This window comes from Eptatretus burgeri, chromosome 14, assembly GCF_056783735.1.
Source record: "Eptatretus burgeri isolate ZD-2024b chromosome 14, Ebu_testis_v1, whole genome shotgun sequence".
NCBI classification, from domain to species: Eukaryota; Metazoa; Chordata; class Myxini; order Myxiniformes; family Myxinidae; genus Eptatretus; species Eptatretus burgeri.
The window spans coordinates 28,665,223-28,675,833 of record NC_140974.1 but is presented as its reverse complement, the minus strand read 5'-3'; the positions used below and the strand labels follow the sequence as shown (position 1 = coordinate 28,675,833).

The following is a 10,611-nucleotide window of genomic DNA, read 5'->3' as shown; positions in this document are numbered from 1 at the left end:
GATTACGATGGGGATCGGTGCCTTAGTTACCGTGGCGGAGGAGTGGCAATGGTCAATGGTAGTGAATGTCATGGCAGGCAAAGACAGGGAGGTAAAATTGATTTTAATTTGGATTTTAATTAACTCTTTGTGTAAGTATCACAGCAGTTGTTACTTCAATGCAAGCCATAATTCGTGGAATGATGTGAACATTCCGTATGGGCACGCACCACTTCCGGATAGTGATGACTTACTGTATTCAAATAATTTCTCGATTTCTTCGGCGCATTTATAGATAAACACAATGCCCCAATCCAGTCGTCGTTTACGAGAGTGAAGGAACGGCCTGTGTGTTTGTTTGAAAGTTTTTTTTTTTTGCTTTGCACGGATGGCAAACCTGTGTGGTTGTTTGGCCTGTGTGGTTGTTGTTTCTGGCTCGCGGTTTGAAAGTTTTTTTTTTTTGCACGTACGGGCACATACTCGTAATAATAATAATAGTAATAATTACAATAATTATTATTATTGTAATAATAACTACAAGGTGGCCAGAATGTCTTGTCACCCCTTGAAAAAAATTAATTCGTTTCCTTTTTCCCTTGTTTCAGATTGAGTAAATGTAACTATGGGTGATACAAGCAATTACACCATTGAACTAGAGGGGGAGCACTCGGTGGAGTGCAAAACCTGTTGTTGTTGTTCGTCTTTCGGCTGCTCCCGTTAGGGGTCGCCACAGCGGATCATCCGTTATGATCCGCATACTGACTTGGCACAGGTTTTACGCCGGATGCCCTTCCTGACGCAACCCTGGTCGCCTCTTACGACACAGGGATAAGGATTGGGTTTCACCATGATTCCGGGCTGCCCTACACCCTCTCATAGCGCGGCCCAGTGCAGGGCTCCCGTCCTCAAGCGATCCTCCAACCCAAGCCTCCGAGTAGCCGGATTACAGGCGCACGCCACTACGCCCGGTTTCGGTGGAGTGCAAAACCTCCACCGCCAATACTGCTGGGTCACTTCAGTGAACCTGATATCCTATTCATTGTAGGTCAAAACGGATCAGACTCAACTGAACCACGATTGAATAAACTAAACGAGATCGACGCGCATGTAGAAATTCCATAAAAATAAAATCGAAATTTTTTTGAAAAAAAAGTTGCAAAATTTTTTTTTCTCTAACAATTTTTTTTTTTGGGGGGGGGGGGTTGGAAATCACTTGAAACATGTAGGAATGCAAAAAAAAATTCAAATATTTTTCAAATAAAATCGAAATTTTTTTGAAAAAAAGTTGCAAAATTTTCTGGGGTTTTTTTGGACCAAGTCCAAAATCTAATGACATGATCCTTGAACCATACCTAATCCCCCCACCAAGATTCGTCAAAATCCGTCCAGGAGTTTTTCCATAATACTGTTCACAAACAAACAAACAGACAGGGGTGAAAACAGTAACCTCCATCCATCTTTGATGGCGGAGGTTAATAACCGATTGTTGTCATTGTCTGGGTTTACGAATTTTCACAAACAGGGAAAACAATGGAAAAGGTGCGCGTCGACTACCAGTAACCATTCCACCAAGAAACTCCCTATTAAAAGACACTTCTGCGTTGAGACAGAACATAAACTCTTTGCAACAGGCAATGTACAAGATATACCAAGAACTGGAAAACCATCAACTATAAACACCATCTGAACACATCTGGAGACAAAGTCCATCTAGCCACATCTGGAGACAAACTCCGTCTGCACACATTCATAGACAAACACCGCCCGGACATGTCGGGAGCTTCGCTGTCCAGAGACAAACAATTCCCAGACATATAAGGACACAAACACCGCCCAGACACAAGCACAGACATGTCCAGAGACAAACACTGTCTGAGCAGATCTGGATACAAACTCCATCCAGACACGTCTGGAGACAAACTCCATCCATACACATCCGAAGAGAAACACCACCTGGAGATAAACACTGCATAGACACATCTGGAGACAAACACCGTCTGGACATGTTCAGAGACAAACACCACCCAGATGCGTCCAGAGCTAAGCTGTTCAGACACAAATACTGCCCAGACAAATCCAGAGACAAACACCGCCCGGACGTGTTCGGTGACAAACACCTCCCAGATGTGTCCGGAGCTGAGCTGTCCAGAGACAAACACTGCCCAGACATATCAGGAGACAAACACTGCCCGACACAAACAAAGCCCGGGCACATCTGGAAACAAACACAGACATGTGCAGAGACAAACACCATCCAAACATGTCTGGAGCAAACTCTGTCCAGACACATCCAAAGACAAACTCTGTCTGGACATGTCTGGAGACATACACTACCCAGAGATAAACACTGCTCGGACACGTCTGGAGACAAATTACATCTGGACATGTATGGAGACAAACACTGACCAGACACGTTTTGAGACAAACACTGTCCAGACACATCTGGAGACAAATACCAACTGGACACATCCAGATACAAACACCACCTGGACACATCCAGAGACAAACACCACCCGGACACATCCGGAGACAAACACTGACCAGACACGTAAGGAGACAAATACCGCCCAGACAAGTTCGGAGACAAACACAGCCCGGACATATCCAACAGACTAACACCACCCAGACATGTTTGGAGACAAACACCACAAGGGCAAGTCCAGAGACAACCAAACACTTTTCAGAGAAAAATATCGCCTTGACACATCTGGAGACAAGCTCCATCTGGACACGTCCAGAGACAGACTCCGTCTGGACACGTCCAGAGACAGACTCCGTCTGGACACGTCCAGAGACAGAATCCGTCTGGACACGTCCAGAGAAAACTCCATCTGGACACATCCAGAGACAAACACCACCAGGAGATAAACACTGCACAGACACGTTCGGAGATAAACACCGCCCAGACATAATCAATGCCCGGACATGTCCGGAGAGTTGAAAGAGAGAGACAGATGTGTGGGAGGGTGCTGCTCTGTATTAGGTGGGGGCGGAGCGAGGATAGGACAGAGAGAGAGAGGATGGGGAGAGAGAGAGAGAAAGAGAGAGAGAGAGGCGGGTCAGAGAGAAAATGTTGTGCTTTATGAACACACACACACACACACCCACACACACACACACACACACACACACACACACACACACACACACACACACACACACACACACACACACACACACACACACACACACACACACACACACACACACACACACACACACACTTTATTAGTGCTTGGTCAATATCTGCAATTCCACCGGAATCGGCAAATTGGAGTCAGTGTGATGACCGACTCCAGTACATACTGTATACAACCCAAAAACCTTGAGTAGCTTTCATCCTTGTTTTTGGGGAATTTCAAAAAACAAATTATAAAAACAACTTTGTGTTATAGACATTTCAGGGAGATGTGCATGAACATAATTCTTTATAAGCAGCTGCCAATCATCATGTGATGGGTAGAAAAAAAAATTGCTCATTTAGAAAACAGGTTAATATGGGAAACATCTCATAAATTGGGTGTTCTCAAATATATTTTGATTTGAAACTCACAAAGAGAAACATATAACCTTTGTAAATCATGCACCTCTACCTTGAAACAACTGCCGACTGTACATCCCGATAGGGGCACGAACTGCACTGCTTTCAACTGTAGGGTGCTCGGCAAGTGGCTTAAACACTCAAGCAAGCACTCCAAGTAAATTGTTCATAAGGAATGGCTGTTCCTGGTAGGACCCCTTTACCTTCAAATCATATCTTCACCATGCCCACAGCAGTTAAAGAAATTGAATGAATTCATTCAAATAACTAATTTATCCACAAAATAACTGCTGTTTAATGTAACACAACTCTGGGGAAATTGCAAAGTTAAATCGCCCATGAAAAAAATATTGCAGCTAATCCTCAATGTTGCCTGCTTATCTCTGCACACGTCACGTGGTACATCAGTTCGCAGTCCGCGTAAACGTTATAACTTTATTTTCAAACATCCGTTTTTCACCAGATTTGCTTTGATTCCATTTAGAACACCTCGCGAAACCTCCGAAAATATAGACACCAATCTAACAGATGCTATGGATAAGCAGTCCCTCTCGGGGACAGGGTGCGAGGTCAAGCAGTCATCACACCGTTTGAAAGCCTTTTTTCCTGAGCAGGGGTCAGCTTTTTGTGGGCTCCAATCATGGTACCCTTTCTTGTGGCAATGTTTTTATGGCCGGACGCACTTCCTGACACCAACCCTTTAGTCGCCTTCGACCCTGCAGGGATAATTACCAGTATACTGGTGCTCATTTCGCCAACCTTCAGAAGGATGACAGGCTAATTCAACCCCCCAATGCTAACTCAGCGGCCAGCGGGGCTTGAACTCAGGACCCCCGAGGCTCCAAAGCCACCGCCTTAACCACCAAGCCACACCAGGCTCATGTGCGAGGTCAAGCAGTGAATGCATTAAATCATACAGCTCAATGGAGGTAGTTAATTTTAGCACATTCCTAATCTTTTGTTCACTCAATATAAGTCTCCAAACAGTAGAAAAAGATAGGTTTAATGCTTTGGAAATTTCACATTTTATTATGTGTATATGGGGAAGGAGGGAACTGTATTCTAATATTCTTGCTTGCATAAAGTAAATAGGTATATTGGCTTAGTAATAAGACATTATTTTTACTGAAGATTTGGACACTTATTTAGTCTTGACGATATCCGGTACTCTAAACCGAAATAATATTTCGATGATACACTTGAATCCCTGAGAGTAGATTGTGTAAAATTGCATCGTATAATGAATGAAATCGCTTTAAGCTTCCAATTTGAAAACTATCACACTTACAAAAGTGATGTGGACAGCGATTCATAGCTATGATGAACAGGCATTCGGTAATATGAGTGAGGAAAGTGAAGAAAAAAACTTAATCGTTCAGAAATATTTGCGGCCTGTTCCAAATCAAGGCATGGTTGAGCAGGCCGATGGTGCCTGATAAAGGATATAATTGAATAAGGGCGTTAATTATCTTCAAAAGGGATGTTCTAATTACCCCAAACACCCAATTACAGTCGTGCACTTGCTTGGAGTTTTTTTAGAATGCATACAAAGTTTAAGGCTGTAGGTTTCATGGTTTTGGAGGCCTCCACGGAAAAAAGACACCGGCACACACACACACACACACACACACACACACACACACACACACACACACACACACACACACACACACACACACACACACGCTTATTAGTACAGATTAAATGTAAAAAGTCTCCGTCGGAAAGCAATTTTGAATGTTGTAAAATGATTATGTAGAAAAACAATTTGGTTACCATTAGGCCATGCACTTGGTGATCATCTCTTGTACATTGGCTTAATATCTTAGGATCTTGAGTTAATGATCCTGTTTAACCGTTGAATTAACACCAGGTGGGTTGACTCAGATTGTCGTCCTTCTGAGGTCAGTAAAATGAGGACAAGCTTCCTGGTAACGTGGGCACTGCATCAGCGGCAGAGCCATGCCTCCAGAAAATGATGCAACCAAGCAGCCATTGGCTGCAAATGAATAAACAAATAAAAATCTCATGTACAAAAGCATAAGCATTTAATAAATGAAACATATGAGTATTTATAGAAATCATATAAAATTCAAATTCAAATTGATATTTCAAATTCAAGAGGTGACTTTACACTCCACATGAAGCTAACATTTACATTCTCCTGCATGTTATTATCCGAGATGCTAAGTTGATAATTCCTTTATTGTGGAATTATTCATGCACGGATATGAATTTATTAATTATGATAATCATTATTCTGCATCTCCAAGTGTAAATGTAATGGTTGCATTTTGTTTTGCTCGAGATACCCTCAGGACTTCTACAGCATTAGCTTTCACAGGCCCTGTCGTTGGATATACATGATGTGGAGGCATGTAGCTCTCGGGGGCACATAGGTCACTTTGGTAAGTTAAGTAAAAGCTCTTTTTATCATCAAATTTAGAGATGATTCATAATATTTATTAATTTAAGAGATAACGATATCATCTGGCATTAACACTTGCTCCTGGTGACAATATCACTCTTCTGCCCACTGTAAAAACATAAAAATAAAATAGTGAAAGTTATATCTGCCATGAAGGATAACAAGGTGCAGACGTTTTGGGTTTTACCCTTTGTTGAAGGAAAAAGTGTTTATTCTCTTCTGCTCCCATCGCAGACCGCTAAGTTTGTGTTTGAATTAGCCGCTATGTTTATTGCTCACCGTAGCCTAACCTCAAGTTTTCCGAGGCTATATAGAAGAACCTCGTGACCCTTTGTCCAATCTTACGTACATTACGCTGTGAATACAAATATAAGACTATTAAGATCCAGATGAGAAACAGCCCACACTAGTGAACCCTGCAACTGCTGCCTGTGTTGTACAGTGGCATTTTGGCACCATACAAAAGCATATATGTGTGCCAAAATTTCCGTGTGTGCCAAAACATACATGTGCCAAAGCATACGTGTATACCATTAAAGCATACGTGTGTCGCAAAGCATACGGGTGTACCAAAGCATACATGTGTACCAAAGCATATGTGTGTACCATTGAAGCTTACATGTGGGCCTAAATGTACTTGTGTACAAAAGCATACCTGTGCGCCAAAGCATACCTGTGTCCCACACTAAACCATATCACTGTCAAAGTGAGCAGTAAATCTGTAAATACAATTTTGGTTTGCTTCTGCAAATGCCGATTTTGAGTTGCCTTCAAGCATTTAGCCATAACAGGTGTATTAATTTGGCCAAGCTGAGATGTGGCAGCATCCCAATGCCAACTATGGCACTCTCTTACCAATTAATACCCTAAAAACCTGCCAAGTGCAATGCAATACCCCGAGGGATATGAGTGGGTGTGGGATTGTGAAATAAACACTCGCAGATTGAGAGCAATTGTGAAGCACAGGGGACAGGAAGTCTGTATTCGTCCATTTTAGATTCCATAATAGAAACACAGGCCGTTCAATCAAAGCCCGTGACCCGAACATGGCCTCCCGCCATGCAGATACATACAAACTTTGCTGTACCTGGGTCTCACCCTTACGGTTTGCCACATTCTTCTGGGCCCCCTCTCCCATGTATGAGTGGCATCGCCGTGTGTCTCTAACGTGCCAAACGCTCTTCAGATCAAACTACCTGAAAATGTCTCCCAGGTGTGGGACAACACAACAAGATACAGTGAATGTTGGCCAGAGTTATTTCAGTGGAGCTGTTCCATTATGGAAAGTGAGTACCAGACAAGGATTTCTGGATGCACCATAGTGCTGACTAATCGAGCAGCGAAGGGAATATATCTCCAAGACGTCTTCTCATATAGAAGCCGAGATTTACATTTTGGGGAAGAATACTTGTTAAAAGAGTCATAAGTATTATAATATTAGCTCATCAACAGTCATAAGTATGATACGGTAATTTAATGATCGATTGGAATTGGCACAACATTGGTCCATAGCGACAAATCCAAAAGCTTTCTCAAAATATTTCTCTCTTTTTTTCAACCAGTAATTGAGCTACCGATCTCTGGACTCAAATCAAGGTGGAAAATGAAAATCCCATTTGAAAGGGGTCGCTGATCCAATTACAAAGGGGTCGCTGATCCGATAACAAAGGGGTCACTGATTTGATTCCAAAGGGGCTGCTGATCCGATTCCAAAGGGGCCACTGATCCGATTCCAAAGGGGTCGCTGATCCAATTCCAAAGGGGTCGCTGATCCGATTCCAAAGGGGTCACTGATTTGATTCCAAAGGGGCTGCTGATCCGATTCCAAAGGGGTCACTGATTCGATTCCAAAGGGGCTGCTGATCAAATTCCACAGGGGTCTTTGATACAATTCAATTTTTTTTGTTTCTCCCATCCAACTCATCTCGAGCTTCTGTAGTGTGAAATGTAACCCCATATTGTAACTCGTGACCGTTATTTCTCAAAGTCTATACAGTAACACCAGTTCCTGACAAAGTTATGGTGTTACTGTGTGGACTGTGAGAAATCACGAGCCAGGGGTTCAGATGTGAACGCCATAATGAAAGTACGGGATCAATACACACAATCATTATGAACAAGAAAAAAAAAACAAGGTGAGAAAAATGAATTAAATTTGTAGAAATTAAATGAAAGTTCCAGAACTGCAGGATTAATTAAATAAACGGAGATGTATCACGTGGAGACCTTTCCCTCGGGAGCTCCACTTGAATGTAGAGGAAATAAAAAATAAACTACTAATGATGAGAAACGCCAGACGGTTTTCTGCCTGCAAGGCAACTCCCAATTGGCCACCCACACACATGACTAATATCGATAGCTTTACACACAAGGCCTTTAGTTCTTTCCAACGTCCGTTTGACGTTCTATACCTTCTTCTGTGAATTCCACAGGTTGGCTTTCTTTCGTCCATGAATCTCACCTGTCGTTCCATTTTTAAGGATTCCTACAATTGACTCACGTTTAAGATTCCGTTGATTGAAGGCTCATCGAGAAACTTGTGCATAAATCACATGAAGGACAGAGACATTAGCAGACATCAGTGAACAAATTAAGGACATAAGTGGACAATGGATAAACAGATTGTGTATGGGATTTGAACCCGGGGTTCTCTGCATCACGAGCCAGGGGTTCAGATGTGAACACTGCATCACGAGCCAGGGGTTCAGATGTGAACACAAACTGGTCGACATAGGCCTTCGTCGATTTCTGTGTCAAAACACAAAACATAACAAAACTCCAAAAACAAAGCTTCTTTATTTAAAACACATTGTCTGACACATTCGAAATATGCGCTCATTATCAAATTTTAAATCCAATTACTGTACAACCTGAAAACCTGAGTGTGAGGGGGAGGGGGGAGAGGGGTCTGCGGTTCATTTCCGACCCTGGCCCAGTCATACCAAATATTTTTTTTAATTCCAGGTGGTGCTTCCTCGCTTGAGACTCAGCACTGAGAGGATAGAGCAAGAGTAGACAGACAAGCTATCGCTGGCACCCTGGCCAAATTTCAAATTCCTGTGCTAATCTACAGGAGGAATTGCATTAGCTGCACAGCCGCACCCTCAGCCAATGATGCTACCCTACATCATTGTGCTGCATACAGAAGAACAACAAGAAGAAGAAGTTATAGCATGTATAAATCCTGTGGTTTGGAATCCCTTGTAGGGGTAGTTGGGGAGAGGGATTGTTACTGAATTGCCGTAAAGAGGTGTAGAGTAAAAACAGTGTAAAATGCCACCGAGAATGCACCAGGAAATTATTTCCACCAAAATCGACAGATGTGTTTGTCTCATATTGAAAGTCAAGTCTTGTGTTGTCTGGTGTCTGTCTACTGGTATGCACGTGATATGAGAGTGACAGCTCTTCCATGAGTGTTAGAGTAGACCCTGTATAATTTTCTTAAAACAACACACCGTCAACTCTTAGGGGGTGTCGTTAGGTGGGTGAGTTGGGGAATAGAGGTAGAAGTGAGCTACCCATCAATGTTAATCCACTCCATCATTATTAATTCACTACATTTGTGCAAAGGGAGGAAAGAAATCATGATAAGGCGTCATTCAAGTTCATCGCAAAGATGCCAAATACAAAGGAGATCTTTAGGAATATTAGAAAGGACTTTCAGTCATTTCCTTTGAAAACTTTCTGCTTTTGTCATCATTCTTTAAGCATTCGCCAGTAATAGCACCAATGTGGATAGACAGGAAGGTCTCAATCACTGTCAGTATGCAAGCACAATGGTGTGAGGTCGATCTAATAGACAGTGATGATCAAGGAATCGGTGGGTCTTTAGCTTCGATGAAATGAATCCGTGGGTCTTAATGGAAATGAAATAAAACAAAACAAAAATACCATCAATAGCAGTGGAAACATTTGTAAAAGCATACCGTAAGTGTGATTGAGTGACTTGTGAAATGATAGTATTTTTAAACTCTTCCATTCACACATCAAGGGGAAATTCTCATGATACATCAAACCTCATTCATTTCCATCAATCACAAAACATCCATTTGTTACCTCTGCCACCGAAAGTGGATGGAGGTTGTTTTCACCCCTATCTGTCTGTCTGTTTGTTTGTGTGCAGGATATCTCAAAAAGTTGTGAACGGATTCGGACGAAATTTGGTGCATAAGTTGAGTGTGCAACAAGGACGAATTGGTTAGATTTTGGTGAAGATCTGGATCTGAATCTGGACAATATAATTTTTTAAAGTGATTTTTTGCCATTGAGAGATAGATAGAGCCAAAATCATTTATTGCACAATATCTTACAATATCTTGCCAGTCAGGTCAGGCCAGATTAGATCTGTGACTTGCTACATGTATCATGTAAACCTGTACTAACCTGTTCCATGGTCGGGTTATCGGCGACTAAACCATCTACCCAACCAGGTTTTTTAGTGAGGAGGGTGTTTGGATATGGACACCCAGCAGGATTAAAAACAAAACCCATCAAAGGACGGAGGAGCTTCTTGTGAGCCAACGGCCATCCATATCTAGTGCCCAACTGTGTCTGCGGATGTTCTCCTGCAGTTGGGTTACTTCTTATTAGGAGGTTGGTGGCAGGATTTGCACTCTGGCCACTGAAAAACCCTTCATTTCGCAAAACGCAAAGAAATCTGAAA

General features: G+C 42.3%; 1 pseudogene; it reads right to left on the bottom strand.

The window, feature by feature from the left end:
- Positions 1-808: 808 nt before the first annotated feature.
- Positions 809-949, bottom strand: LOC147012871 (signal recognition particle RNA; annotated as a pseudogene).
- Positions 950-10,611: the final 9,662 nt, after the last annotated feature.